The sequence below is a fragment of the Juglans regia genome, chromosome 8, assembly GCF_001411555.2.
Source record: "Juglans regia cultivar Chandler chromosome 8, Walnut 2.0, whole genome shotgun sequence".
NCBI classification, from domain to species: domain Eukaryota; kingdom Viridiplantae; phylum Streptophyta; class Magnoliopsida; order Fagales; family Juglandaceae; genus Juglans; species Juglans regia.
This window is the reverse complement of record NC_049908.1, coordinates 29620283-29636774: the sequence shown is the minus strand read 5'-3', so window position 1 is coordinate 29636774 and position 16492 is coordinate 29620283. Positions and strand designations below refer to the sequence as shown.

The window sequence follows — 16492 nt, the reverse complement described above, 5'->3', positions numbered from 1 at the left end:
GCACTCAATAATGAAAGACTTTGTAAAATCTGGAAGTCTTAACACCGAAGGTTGAGAAACAGCCCCTTTTAATTGCTGAAAAGCTTGATGAGCTGAGGCATTCCAAGTAAAAGCATTCTTTTTTAATAAGGCTATCAAGGGGGCAGCTATGAGCCCATAGTGCCGTATAAACTTACGGTAATATCCCGTTAGGCCCAAAAAACCTCTCAAGGCTTTTAAGTTGGTGAGAGTGGGCCACTCTACCATGGAAACTATCTTGCTTGGGTCAGCTTTAACTCCTTCACTCGACACTATGTGTCCCAAGTATTCCACTTCTCAAACCCCAAAACTGCACTTGGACAGCTTAGCATAAAGCTGATTTTTTTCTAGAACCTCCAACACTAGCCTTACATGCTCTATATGATCTTCCATAGTTTGGCTATACACCAATATATCGTCAAAAAAAACCAGTACAAATCTTCTCAAGAAGGGTCTAAAAAGTTCATTCATTAACCCTTGGAAGGTGGACGGGGCGTTGGTGAGCCCAAAGGGCATTACCAAGAATTCATAGTGCCCTTCATGAGTGCGAAAAGCAATTTTGTGAACATCCTCAGGAACCACCCTGATTTGATGGTACCCGGATCTTAGGTCCATTTTAGAGAAAATCACGGAACCATAAAACTCATCCAACAACTCATCAATGACGGGAATAGGGAACTTATCCTTCACCGTCTCTTGATTTAAGGCCCTATAGTCCACGCATAGGCGCCAACTCCCATCAGCCTTGCGGACTAGTAAAACTGGTGAGGAAAAAGGGCTAGAACTAAGTCTAATCATTCCTGATTTGAGCAATTCAGTGACCATTTTCTCAATCTCAGTTTTCTGGTAAAATGGGTATCGGTATGGTCTTGTGGAGATAGGTGGGGTTCCCTCTTTTAATGTAATTTTGTGGTCATGGGTTCTCTTGGGTGGTAATCCTATAGGTTCTGAAAAAACATGTTTAAAGTGTTGTAACAACACGGTGAGCTCTCTGTTTTGGTTGTGGGTTGTGTTTGGGATTGTGTTTGGGTTTGGGACTGTGGATTGTACAGCAGAACATTGGATCAAAACTCCTTTGGGTCCATTCATACTGTTCAAGAGGACTTCCTTTCCTTCCCCAAATGATGGTCTCCCCAAGTGGAGACCCTTCAGCTCAACCAATTTATTTTGCCACATAAATTGCATGACTAACTTAGAGAAATTCCAAGTTATATTGTCCAGATTTTCCAGCCATCGTATACCCAAAACAGCGTCACAACCACCCAAGGTTAACAAGTAAAAAGAAGTAGTGAACTGGTTACCTTGTAATCTGATTGATGTGGCTGTACATGCCCCTTCACTTGTGACCAACTCGCCATTGGCCACTCGTACCTTGAGCTTTTGATTGGTATTCACCTTCAGCTTTGCCTTCCTGGCAATAGAAGGATCCAGGAAGTTGTGAGTGCTTCCTGAATCCACCAAAAACAGCACCCTCTCCCCACCCATAAAGCCATGGATTCGCATGGTATTCTGATTGGGGGTTCCCGTGATGGCATTGAGGGATATTTCCAACTTGGTTTCAGGTTGTTGGCCTTCTTGCCTGTCATGTGAATCAAAAAAAATTTCTTCACCCTTATCTTCTTCATCTTCAGCACACCCTTACAATACATACACTTTTGGAGATTTGCACACGCGATTAGGATTCCACTTCTCCTCACAATAGTAGCATAGGCCCCTTTTCCTTTTTTCATCCATTTGAGATGAGGGAATTTCTCTCCTTGGTTTGAATTGTTTCTGACCAGCTCCCTGAAGCTGACTCTAGGAATAACTATTCCCTGGATTGTTTCTGTCCAACCAGCTCTTGCCTGAATGTTTTGAACTAGACAGGTACTCCTCTTGGATTTTGGCAAGCCCAAAAGCCACATTGAGGCTCAAGGGTTTGAACATCCGCACGGGAAGACGGATTTCATCCCTTAATCCACTGAGAAAGCAACTCAGCTTGTGTGATTCAGTGAGTCCTCTAAGTCTGTTTGAGAGGGCTTCAAATTGAGCCTTATAAATGACCACAGTAGACACTTGTTTGAGGCGTGTAAGTGCCTCCATGGGATCGTCATAGGCTGTGAGGCCAAACCTAAGCAATAAGGCACTAGAAAAGGTGTCCCAGTTGTTAAATTGTGCTGTCTCTGCTGCATCTTGATACCATATTAATGCATCCCCGTTCATGTGATATGATGCCATTAACAATCGTTGTGCAGGAGGTGTTTGATGATAATCAAAATAGTGTGAAGCTTTGAAAATCCAACCTGCTGGATCGGTGCCATCAAAGTAAGGAAAATCCAGTTTCACCCCTCTCGGGCCTTCACGCCTAAAATCCTGGAATTCCCTGTCTTGCTGGTGATATGTCTCATGGTGAACTACTTGTGCCGTCTGGTTCGTGACTAAGGTTTTCACCATCTCAGTCAATTGTGCTATGTCTGCACGCATTGCAAGCATTCGTTCCTCCTGGGCCTGCATCCGAGTCTCTTGAGCTTCTTGCCGCTGCAACACTTCTTACTATTTAGATCTAGTGTTATCAGCCATGAATGAATGTATTCGGATGAATGACTGTAAGGAAATGGTAGTATGAGTAATGGAGAAATTAGAGAAATAATGAATGGTTGAATGGTTTGGAATAGGATCGTAGACCTGATACCACTGTAATGGGGCTTAAGTAATAGATGAATTAAATGGCAGATTGTATGCTAATGGATATTTGGTTAGATGAATATTGTTGAAGACGACGGACAGGGATAGTGATAAAAGTGAAAATAGGTGTTGTTCGAGGCGCACCTTCCTCCATGCTGATTTCAGTTTTCTCAATTTCCAGGAATGAATCCCCACACACGTTCCAGACCTCCACTATATGCTCTGCCATTAACTAACTTGGCTCACATATGCCTTACACGTGTTTATTTATAGCTGTAATTAAAAAGGCAACAAAGTAAAAAGATAACAATGCATATAACCGACGCTACGCAACACTGCGTTTTATTCTTTCCGTTTCTCATATCCTATCTGATGGCCCGCGATCTCCTCCAAGCTGAAGCCCAATTTACTGCTTCGTGGGCTTCATAACAATCAACCCACGAGATAAAAATCAAGAGTGAGAAAAAAATACAGGGAAAGAGAGAACTTCGAAGCTCATCCCAGAACACCCCTTGAGAGCTCAGCAGAGAGGAACAATCAAACCTGAAATCAGAGAGGGAGAGAGAGAGGGCCCGGGCCGCCCCAGGGGGGGGGGGGGGGTTGGGGGGGCGCGCGGATGATCCAACTTAAATCAGGGAAATTTACAGTAAATTGAGATGACAGTAAAAAATTATTTTTAATATTAATATTATTTTAAAATTTTTAAAAATAAATTATTTATTATATTTTAAATAAAAATTTAAAAAATTATGATTTTAATTTAGATAAAATTTTTATATCAATCCTAGCCTCGACTTTAAATTCCGATTGAAATTTGGATTGAATTGAAATTAATTATGTTTAGTCTAATTTAAAATTGAGTCTAATATTCAATCACTTAATTTTGAAATTACTAAACTCATCTTAATTTAAAAAAGTAATGCTAGATACAGTCTCCATTTAAAGACTATAATACAAGCTTATCCCTATTAAAATGATGTTTTTTCTCATTTAATAAAGGGTCTGCACATACAGTCCCCAAGTGGGGAATGCAAATAGAATTTTTTAACTTAAAATCTCTTTACACGTGAGATTCATAACTTTTTTCAACTCAACATCTCTTTAAAAGCGAGATCTATAATCTTTTTTAACTTTTTATAAATACATCTAAATTTATCTTAACATTTAAATTCATCTTAGATAAGTTACACAAAACTCACTCTACCGTATCAACTAATTATCATTCATAAAAAATTCAACTCATCTCAATTTAATTCAACAAGACTAGTGAAGCAGTAGATGGTCACATATAACACAACTGTTCATTTTTTATCATCAATAGACGAGTGGGCTTAACTTTCCATCATTTGGATGGGATTTAGGTTTAAACCTGGTTTACTTTTAAAAATCATTTCATTTCTTTTTAATAAATATTTTTTAATTTTTAATTTTTAACTTTTAAATTTTTTTACGAAATTATAACATAATTATTATAATTTTTTTAAATTTTTAAATAAAACACAAAAAATAATTTAATTTTTTTAAATATCAAAATAAAATAATATAAAAATATATATTTTTTAATTTTATAATATTTTTATTCAATTTTTATTTTCATATATCTAACCAAACGAGGCATTAAAAGCTGCTTAAATTTTTGTACAATTGACTATTTATCTTCCCTAACGCTTTTATAATATTAATATTTGTAGTCAACATGAATGCATCAAGCTAGAACAACCATATTTGTATGGAAAACACTATGTCTACAGAAAAGATACCGAAATCTTTTTTATTTTTTTTACTTAATAATTAAGTAAGTGTTTTAAAATGAATATGTGATTTTTTTATTTTTAAAAAATATTTAAATAGTTTAAAAAAATAGTGAAAGAAAAGATTAAAAAAAAAAAAAAAAGATTTTGTGTATTCGGTAGAGGATTTCTGTGGAAATCCTCTGTGGACGTAGCAACGTCCATTTTTAATTCCCAGCAGCTTGCATGCTTTGTCGGGCTCCGTGACTTTTGCTGCCATTGAAGCTTTTCTTCTGCCAGGACATCAAAATCATTAAACGTTGCTTACATAATTAGTATTGTTAATTCTAGCACTTTAATTTCATGATAAATGCATATTCTCATATATACTACTATTTTTTTATTTTATTCAATGATTAAAAAAGTGAGTATTAATAAAGTTATATAATTTTTTAAATTTTTTTCATAATGATTAAAGATGTTAAAAAAATAATTAAAATAAAATGATAAAAAATAAAAAAACTGGAAATGCACTTGGGTAGTAGATAGACAGTGACCTTATCACTACCTATTTTTTTAATAATCAAAATTAAAATAGCAATGTATCCCGTCATTATAAAACATGTATTTTTTACATGCTCAAAATATTTTCATTTGTTTGGAAGAAAAGTTCTCCAACTCAATCGGGAGGAAATATTATGTTAATAAATATTTTGAAACGCTTTGTAAACTAGAGAATATGTAAAATAACAAAAACAAATTAGAGAGAGAGAACTCGGTATTGAGATACGTTGTGATGGACATTTTCCTTATAGTAGGTTTCGCTGCCTCCAATTATAAACATGCATTAGGCTTCTTGGCAGTCTACTCCTAATATACAACAACATCGGTTCCCATTAATCTCCTCGTCGGTGCACACAAAAGGAGATCCTCGAACCCAATATAAAATAGTCAAAGCCCAAAGAAAAAAAGATAAAAGAATGAGAAAGTGTTTCTCTAATTTTTATAAAGAATTTGGACTTAATGAATTTGTGGGTGGATTTCCTATTTATAGAGAACTAAATGGCACTTGTGAAAAGTCACAACTAGAATGAAATGACACTTGTGAAAAGTCATAACTTATTTAAATGAAATAGTACATGTGAAAAGTGATATCACATAAATGAAATAGTATTTGTGAAAAGTCACAACTTATATAAATAAAAGAGTATTTGTGTAAAGTCACAACTAAAATGAATGAACACTTTTGAAAAGTCACAACTTTTCAAATATTAGAGAATACATTGAAAATGTTTCTAATTCACCAAAGGACACAACCCTTTGTTTGGTTGGGAAGCGGTTAAGGCTCATATCCCCAAGAGGCATACATTAGTTCAAGTACCAAAATACATTTTCATTTAAATCTAAACAACTTAACCGATACATTGAACAAAGGTAATGGTTCAAGTTATTTTTACTTTATATCAAATATTTTAATCATTTCTAAGTTTAAAAACCAACATATTCATCCTATTCTTGATTATGTATTTTTTAAAATTAGAATGTTTTGTTATAATGGGGCGGGTTTAAAATAAGATTTTCAAACAACTCAGGCTAGATGAACTTTAAGCTTAATTAAAATGAAGGAATACTTAAAGAGAAATTCTTTATGCAGTCCCATATCAGAGGACTGGGCGTGCACGCCAACGTGGCAAAAACGCCCCATTTTACTAAGTTGGGCTTACGACGTCGTCTTGCTCGAGATAGATCTTCTCCTCGTGATGACTTCCCCCTTCCTCATTTGGCTGGTCTTCTCTTCATGAGAGATTGCTCTTCCTTCTTCCCTAAGACCAAAGCTTTGCCCAAAAGAGTAATTCCGTACGTCTGAGCCCAGCCCTAACGAAGTGGTGCGAGGTGGTGGAGGAGCTGCTTCCGCCCAAAATAGTAATTATGTCTGAGCCCAGCCCTAACGTCGTCATGCGAGGTGGTGGAGGAGCTGATTCTGCCCAAAAGAGTAATTACGTCTGAGCCCAGCCCAACTTCACTCCATCTTAGCCCTAATTTCACTCCATTCGTGAGATAGGTTGATTTATGATAATTTTGTTTTATGGCAATGTTTCTCTGTTATTGCAATGTGGTTTTCCAGCTGAGCAATTCAGATTCTTTACATATTTAATTAAGGCATTTGGTATGCTTTTTTATTTTTGTTGGAAATCAAGGCATTTGGTATTCCTTACATCTTCATACACGTTCCAGTTGAGCAATTCAAATAAGAATAGATCTTTAATTACTACATTTGGTATGCTTTCTGATTTTTGTTGGAAATTAAGGCATTTGGTAATTTTGTGTTTGATTTCAAATTGGAAATTAAGCTAGTTGGTAATTTTGGAAATTAAGGCATATTTAATTACATCTTTATGCACGTTTTTGTTGGAAATTCTGTGTTGAGTTCATATTGGAAATTAAGCTAGTAGGTAATTTTGAAAATTAAGGCATCTTTAATTACATCTTCATACACGTTTTTGTTGAAAATTCTGTGTTGAGTTCGTATTGGAAATGTCGTGTAGTCAAAGTTGCAGTTCAATTGTTTGAGTAAATGTGTGAGAGGGACTCAGTTTCATGAAATGTAAAGATCTCTGGATTTTTCCAATCAGGGGATTTCATGGGTTCATTGATTGCTTTAATCCAGATGATTTCGGAATATGGTTTGCACCTAACTTCCTAATCGGCCAATGCATGTAAAACTGGATCATGTTTTATATTTTAAGTTTTAATTTCTTGCACTCTACCTTAATTTATAAAGGTGACTGTCCAATTTCCAGAAACTAATGGTGTCTATAGGGACCTCAACATGCTCTGACCAAGCACTTTTTGCCACCACTCCTGTGCACATATTTGCCTATAGTATTTGACTTTACATTCTGCTAGGTAATTATGATACTATCTGGAAGTTGACATCCCTACATTTCAACCATACATACATAATTAAATTAAATAGATTTATGAAACAACTTTACATAAATCTGACAACCAAATTGAATACATTTTTCCTCTTTCTATTGGCACGGGTCGCAGATTGTCTACGTAAATTTTGTGGCTTCCTCATAACCATCTCTACTGTAGATGCCATCCTCTTCGATAGAAGCCTCTCTTTACCTCTAACAAGACGAAGACTCAACATTTCTTTCAAACTTCCCTTTTCTCTACTGTAGGTACCAATATTCACAAGCATATGTTGTGTCTTGGTTTTTGTGTAGCTCAAATTCATAGCCAACAACTTCTGTATCATATCCATTGAATCATGATTGCTTTCAGTTGCATTTGTAGCGACTTCGTAGTATAACTTAATCAAATTAGCAAACCTTCCAGCAACTGGTTTACTATTCAAATCATTATAACTGCTTCGAATGAGAACATACCTATGCTTAATGTCCTTCCGCCACCTGTCTATAATGTACTTTGAAGGCACCTATCGATCATCCTTGACTAAGAAAATAGCTAGAATGTACCTACATAAAATGCCTCTCATCCTTTACGTCTTAAAATAGTAAGAATGTGCCTAAATAAAATACCTCTCATCAAAAATTAATTTGACAAGCGTTATAATTCTTTAATAATTAAACATTAGTAATAAAGAGAATCATAGTCTAATCATGAGTAATATGGCCGTTCACTCCACACGCAGGCGCGCTTGAACCACGATCACATGAATTTGGTGACGAGTTTCCATGACATGGGTGGACCATAGTATTATGCAACAGTTTTAAATATCTCATCACTGATGAGTAAAATAAATAAAACTACTAAATTTTTATAACTTTCACTTGTTACATCTGAAAAATAATCAAAATAAATCATTAAAAAATCTCAGTACAATAGAACAATAGAAATATTGAAGGTGAATACCTAAAATATCACTATTCCAAAAAGGTTATAAATTAAGAAACTCCAGTAGGTAAAGTTTTCCACACAACTTAGGAGAATGTTGATCGGCAAGAAATAAGAATAGAAGAAAAAAGAGACTGATAATGGAGAAGGCAAAGCAGATAGTCTATTCCTGAACATGTAATTTAATAATCAGGTAATAACAATGGGTAAGAACACCCAGAGTCTTAACACAAAAAGCAATCCACTGATCACAACTAAAGTATATTCTTCATCTACACAGCCCCAAGAAAACAAGTTCCTTGAGGGAAACAAACTATGTCATATCATGCTTCTCTAATTCACTTTAAAAAATAAATCAAACAATATAAAACACTGATACAGAAGGAAAAAAAAAATTACAGTAGTGGGAAATTGCCCTTCTTTTTTGCTAACTTTTTTTTTGTTTTTGGCATAGCCAAATGATGATTTTGAAATGCTAAATTCAGATGAATGTAGGTAGTTTCTTCCGAAGACAATGTCATACTTATCATCAGGAAAAAAAAGATAAATTTATGAACTTAATAATTTGCTAGCTAAGCTAGTTCAAACATATGAGCATTATTAAAGCCGAAATTGAAACCAAGACAAAAGAGTGAGAACAGAGCAACTACCTAATTGGTGGCAACTTCATGGTGGAGGAGATGATCTCGAGTGGCGTAGAGGCCTCTTATCGAGGGTGGCAGAGGTCTCAATTTTTCTCTTTTGATTTGGGTCGAATTTATCAGCTGATGATGGTGGAAGAGTTGAGCACGACGGCGGTGGTGGAGGAGACAAAAAAATCTGGGTCACGCGGGGCTGCTAGAGGCAAAACGATTTTCTCTTTTGCTTTGGGTCGACGTTACAAGCTGATGGTGATGGAGGAGATGCGCACAATGCCTGTGGTGGAGTAGATGAGCACGACGCTGGTGGTGGAGGAACAATCTGGGTCGCACGGGATGAATACAGCAAAATGATTTCTGATTTTGAATTCCTTCTCTTCGTGAAAGGCTGAAAGTAGCAGGAGGTCAATTTGGTCATTCGACCTAAGCTGATATGTACAAACAACAAACAATAGCGTACGCAGGGATTGCTTAAGCGGACTGTACCTAGCACATCTCATATTTAAATAGATCAGTAGGAAGAGAATAGAAAATGAGTAGTACGGTGTTTCTCAAAATTGGATAATTATAAAGAAAGAATATTCTTTTACTTAATTTTCATAAGTCCCCCAATGTGAATGCTTTTATAATTTGGTAATTGTTTCGGTGATCCCATTTTGTCCTAAGAAGATGCTAATTTGGTGATTCTTTTGGAGAATTTGTCGTTTGGTATTTGCCAATGAGCAATGACGGCCTTACAATCGAATTACACTTTATTTATAATTTATCAATAAAATAATATTTTTTTAAATTTCAAACACATCAAAATTAAAATAAATATATCAAAAAATATTATTTTATTAGAAAATTATAGAAAAATTGTAAAGGAGTAGTTGTTTTATCATTTATCTATGTCAATATGACAATAACACCATGCAACGGACACGGCGACAACTAGTGGTGTAAGTTTGGACTGGAAAATAGGATTGAATCGGACAGGTTGGGCCGGTTTTCCAGTCTGGAACCAGTTCTTTATTTGCACAAACCAGTAGGACTCAGTCCAATTCCGGTTCTGTGGTTTCGGGACCGGACCGACCCGATTGGAGAAAAAAATAAAAAAATAATAATATTATAGATATATAAGTTTTATATATAATATATAAAAAGAAAAAAAATCACTCAAATATTATCACTAAGTTTTGATAAGTACATAGGACATTTGTAGTTATACTAATATAGACTATAGTTATAGTTATACTAATATAGTTATATTAAATCACTATAACTAATACTAACATATAATTAATACTAATAGTCTAATATAGACTATAGTTATAGTTGTACTAATATAGTTATATTAAATCACTATAACTAATACTAATATATAACTAATATTAATAGTCTAATATTAATACTATTATATAGTCTAATATATAACTATTATATAACTATTAATACTATTATATAGTCTAATATATTATATTGCTATACTAATATATAACTAATACTAATAGTCTAATATTATTACTATTATATAGTCTAATAATCACTATAACTAAATCACTATAGTCTATAACTATGTATTAAATGTATTACAAATATATAAAAATTATAATTATCATTAAAAAGAAGAAGAAGAAGAAGAAGAAGAAGAAGAACCATCTACATAGAAGAAACCAACAGAAAATGGCACCGCTTTCTCTCCAAATCTCCAGAAACCAACAATCTAAATGACACTCTTTAGACTTCCAAAAGGCAATAATGCCAATAAACCCTAAAGGCTAAAATCAAACCTCACTCTCGTCTCTTCCTCGCCTCTCTGCAGACTGCCTCACTCTCTGCCTCGCCTCTCTGCCCCACTCTCATCTATGCCTCTCTGCCTCTCGTCTCTGTCTCGAACTCTCGCCTCTCTTCCTCGCCACACAAACCTTCGGCCTCACCTCACGGTAATGCTTCTCCATTTTTTTTTTCATTTCATTACTTGTTAGATTTAGATATTCATTTCGGCCATGTGATAGAGAACTAAGACCTAATCGAACCCATAGATTTTCTTTCTGATCAGAGAATGAAAAAGTGATTCGTGTTCACTTCAAATTTGAATTTCACCTGCTTGCATTTATTATGCAACTCAACAACCATGTATATAGGACCCAACTACTTTCAAGTTTCTATCATAAATATTAAGTATATGTAAACTGTTAGGTTAAATTTCTGAGATTTTTTCTGCTTGGGATGAAAGAATGAAGGTGGTATAAAGCTCATAACTTTATACATTAAAACAGAAGGACAAAGACTTCTATCACCATTAAAGGATGTCGACAAGTATTTCCTAGTCAATCCACAATTATAGAAAATACCTACAAAATGTTAGTGTGCTCAACAGAGGAACTCAAAGAATAGATACAATACAACAATGGAGACAAATAATTCTAAATAGAACTGAAAGAATACTTTAAAAAAATATTATTTGCACACTTTTCGTGTTATTGAAAATGCTAGCATTTTTTGTTTATGAGTTTGGGAGAATATAAAAAACAATTATCAGTGAAATGCAAAGAGTCTTGTGTCCAATTCAGTACTTTAGTTCTCTTACATGCTTGAAATCTCCTTTCTATTCTCAACTATAGATTTTTTGAAGCAGTTTTTTTTTTTTTTTTTTTTTTTTTTTTTTTTTTTTTTTTTTTTATTAACAGATTTTTAATGACAAACAAACATTTAAAAAAATTGAAAAACTGGACCGAAAACTGTAAAAATCGGATATACCAGTTTAGGTGGGTAACTGGTACATAGTCAATTTTAAAAAATGTAAAATCGGTATAAACAGGTTCGGTCTTAAATTTTGTTTAAAACCGGATCAAATTAGACCGATTACACCCCTAGCGACAACCATTAATTGATTTATTTTTTCTTAAATACTGACGTGCAACCAAGAATAGGCGTGTCTGGTAGACGAAAAGTACTAATTGCCAAATTTAAAAATTTCAAGCATAAATTCAAATGACTGAATTTATAATTAGGGAATCTTTGAGAAATTAGATAGAGATTAAAAATTTATGACTAGTCATGAAATAGTTTGTGAATGATATTAAAATAGTTTGAGTTATGATATATTATGGTATTTTGAGAAATGATATAGAAAAAGTTAAATAAAAAATAATATAGAGTTAAACAATTATTATAATATTATTTTTTAATATTATTTTTGTTTTGAGATTTGAAAAAATTAAATTATTTTTATGTTTCTTTATAAGTTTGAGAAAATTATAATAATTAGATAATGATTAAATTAAAAAGTATCTATTTTATATAGTTTTTGAGAAAGAAATAAAATATATAATGAGATAGGATGATATGAAACCCATATGGTAAACAAAGACTCTAACCCTCTTGGTCATTTTTAAATGTCATACTTTTTTGTTTTTTCTTTATTGGTTGTAAGTGCTTGTTTTTTCTTAGTCATTATTTATATATATATATATATATATATATACATACGTGAGCAATGCACAGAGTCTTATAATTTTAAAAACTAAAAAATATTTTATATTTAAATGATATTTAAAAATAAAATACTTAAAAATACATTAAAATACTCTTATATTCATGACAGCTAATGGATCGGATAACGTAAACGGAATATATAAAACTTAGTTGAAATCATACGATTGACCAATTTTACATAAACATATATAAATTTATTTTAATATTTAAATATATTCAAATTCATTTTAAAAAAATTAAACAATTCATTTCATCCCAACTAACTCAAATCAATTGGCATCCATCTCTTAACTCACGAGCGGGACTACGCCCACTAGGAAGCTTTTTCTCTTTTTTTTTTTTTTTGTTAATTTTTTATTACAATGTTGCTGGATTAGGAAAAGAGAAGGTAGCTGGGGAGTGGGTAATCGATCATGTTCCACTGGCAATTTTTAATTTTTAATTCCCAGCCAGCTTGCATGCTTTGTCAGGCTACATGACTTTTGTTGCCATTGAAACTTTTCTGCTGGCTGGACATCAAAATCATGAAACGTTGCTTACATAATTAGTATTGTTAATTCTAGCACTTTAATAACATGATAATTGCATATTCCCATACATCATAAGTTTAGTCAACTTACAAATTCATATAATTATGTTTAAAAAAATTATAAATTATAAAAATATTTTTTTTAAAATAAAAATTCTATTTGCAGTTCTGAATAGAAGATTGTATATGTAGTCCCAATAATAAATGAGGATAAAAGAGAAAAAAGTATCATTTTAAAAAAGATATTATTATAATTTTTAAATTTTTTTAAACATAACTGTATGAGTTTGCATGAATAGTTTCTATTTAGAAAATATATGTAGACTAACTCTTTTTAAAATAATTTTTTTTTCTCTTCTATCTATATTCATCAATGAGACTGTACACGTAATCCCCTAATTAGAATTGTAAATTAAATTTCTCTTACTATAATGGGCCGAGTTTAAAATAAAATTTTCAAACAACGCCGGACGAACAGTAAGCTTAATTAAAATGAAGGAATATTTAATTTGGGGATTGTTTCGGTGATGCCAATTTTGTCCCAAAAAGATGGTAATTGGTGATTCTTTCGCATATCGTTTGGTATTTGTCAAGTTGCCATGCAACGGACACAGCGACAATCACATTTTAAATTTATTTATTTATTTTTTTAAAATGCTGACATGCCACCTAGAATACACGTGTCAGGTTGAAGGAAAGTACTAATTAATTGCCAAATTTAAAAATTTCACCTAAACTCAAATGACTGAATTAAGAATTAGGAAATCTTTGAGAAATTAGATAGAGGTTAAAAATTGGTGAAATAGTTTGTGAATGATATTAAAATAGTTTCAATTGTGATCTATGATAGTATTTTGAGAAATGGTATAAAAAAATTTAAATATAAAATATTATAAAGTTAAAATATTATTTTTTTAATATTATTTTTATTTTATTTAAAAAAATAAAAATTTGAAATTTTTTTAATAATTAGATAATGATTAAATTAAAAATATTATAGAGTAGCCCGATCAGTTTTACCACACAGCATATTTTGAGTTTTTATTTTTTCTTTATTTTTCTTTTCACATTTTTTTAATATATTTAAATATTTTTAAAAAATAAAAAAAATACACTAATACACATAAAATCACTTCCTTCATCATTAAGTAAAAAAAAAAAAAAAAAACACCTAGCAGTCACACCGAGCGGTACAAGTGGGGCGGCAGGGTAGACTTTTCCTATTGAAAATGCTAGCATTTTTTGTTTCTGAGTTTGGGAGAATATAAAAAACAATTATCAGTGAAATGCAAAGAGTCTTGTGTCTAGTTCAATACTTTACATCTCTTACATGATTGAAATCTCCTTTCTATTCTCAACTACAGATTTTTTGTAGCAGTTTTTTTTTATTAATAGATTTTTAATGACAAACTAACATTTAAAAAAATTGGAAAACTGGTCTGGAAACTGTAAAAATTAGAGATACCAGTTTAGAAAAGTAACTAGTGCATAATTAGTTTTGAAAAATGTAAAATCGACACAAACAAGTTCGGTCTTAAATTTTGTTTAAAACCGGATCAAACTAGACCGATTACACACCCTTGTGACAACCATTAATTGATTTATTTTTTCTTAAATACTGACGTGCAACCTAGAATAGGCGTGTCTGGTAGACGAAAAGTACTAATTGCCAAATTTAAAAATTTCAAGCATAAATTCAAATGACTGAATTTATAATTAGGGAATCTTTGAGAAATTAGATAGAGATTAAAAATTTATGACTAGTCATGAAATAGTTTGTGAATGATATTAAAATAGTTTGTAGTTTGAGTTATGATGTATTATGGTATTTTGAGAAATGATATAGAAAAAGTTAAATAAAAAATAATATAGAGTTAAACAATTATTATAATATTATTTTTGTTTTGAGATTTGAAAAAATTAAATTATTTTTATGTTTCTTTATAAGTTTGAGAAAATTATAATAATTAGATAATGATTAAATTAGAAAGTATCTATTTTACATAGTATTTGAGAAAGAAATAAAACATATAATGAGATAGGATGATATGAAACTCATATGGTAAACAAAGACTCTAACTCTCTTAGTCATTTTTAAATGTCATACTTTTTTGTTTTTTCTTTATTGGTTGTAAGTGCTTGTTTTTTCTTAGTCATTATATATATTTATATATATATATACGTGAGCAATGCACAGAGTCTTATAATTTTAAAAAATAAAAAATATTTTATATTTAAATGATATTTAAAAATAAAATACTTAAAGATACATTTAAATACTCTTATATTCATGACAACTAATGGATCGGATAACGTAAACGGAATATATAAAACATAGTTGAAATCATACGATTGACCAATTTTACATAAATTATATAAATTTATCTTAATATTTAAATATATTCAAATTTATTTTAAAAAAATTAAACAATTCATTTCATTTCATCCCAAGTAACTCAAATCAATTGGCATCCTTCTCTTAACTCACGAGCGGGACTACGCCCACTAGGAAGTTTTTCGCTTTTTTTTTTTTTTTGTTAATTTTTTATTACAATGTTGCTGGATTAGGAAAAGAGAAGGTAGCTGGGGAGTGGGTAATCGATCATGTTCCACTGGCAATTTTTAATTTTTATCTATATTCATCAATGAGACTGTAACCGCAATCCCCTAATTAGAACTGTAAATAAAATTTCTCTTATTATAATAGGCCGAGTTTAAAATAAAATTTTCAAACAATGCAGGACGAACAGTAAGCTTAATTAAAATTAAGGAATATTTAATTTGGGGATTGTTTTGGTGATGCCAATTTTGTCCCAAAAAGATGGTAATTGGTGATTCTTTCCAATATTGTTTGGTATTTGTCAAGATGCCACGCAACGGACAAAGCGACAACCACATTTTAAAATTATTTATTTATTTTTTTAAAATGCTGACATGCCACCTAGAATACGCGTGTTAGGTTGACGGCAAGTACTAATTAATTGCCAAATTTAAAAATTTCAAGCATAAATTCAAATGACTGAATTGAGAATTAGAAAATCTTTGAGAAATTAGATAGAGGTTAAAAATTTGTGAAATAGTTTGTGAATGATATTAAAATAGTTTGAGTTATGATCTATTATAGTATTTTGAGAAATGGTATAAAAAAATTTAAATAAAAAATATTATAAAGTTAAAATATTATTTTTTTAATATTATTTTCATTTTGAGATTTAAAAAAATAAAAATTTAAAAAAATTTTAATAATTAGATAATGATTAAATTAAAATGTTAAATATTTAAAATTAAAAATATCTATTTTATATAATATTTGAGAAGGAAATAATAAGATATAATGAAATAGGATGATATAAAACTCATATAGTAAACAATGACTCTTAGGGTACGTTTGGGTAGTGAGAATATTTGAGAAGTGTTGAGAATGTTTGTGAATAGTTATTAGTAGAGATTGGAGTGAATTTGTGGGTCCCATTGAGAGTATTTTAAGTTGTTTTGATGTATAAAGTATGTTGAGTTGTTGACTTTTGGATAGGTAGTTGAAAAAGGTGTGGGTCCCATAAATATTA

The 16492-nt window shown here is 31.6% G+C and overlaps 1 protein-coding gene across 2 annotated transcripts in view; it reads left to right on the top strand.

The window, feature by feature from the left end:
* LOC109004516 (probable disease resistance protein At4g27220) overlaps positions 1 to 16492 on the top strand; it is a 963953-nt gene that overhangs the window by 769772 nt on the left and 177689 nt on the right. The window lies entirely within an intron of this gene.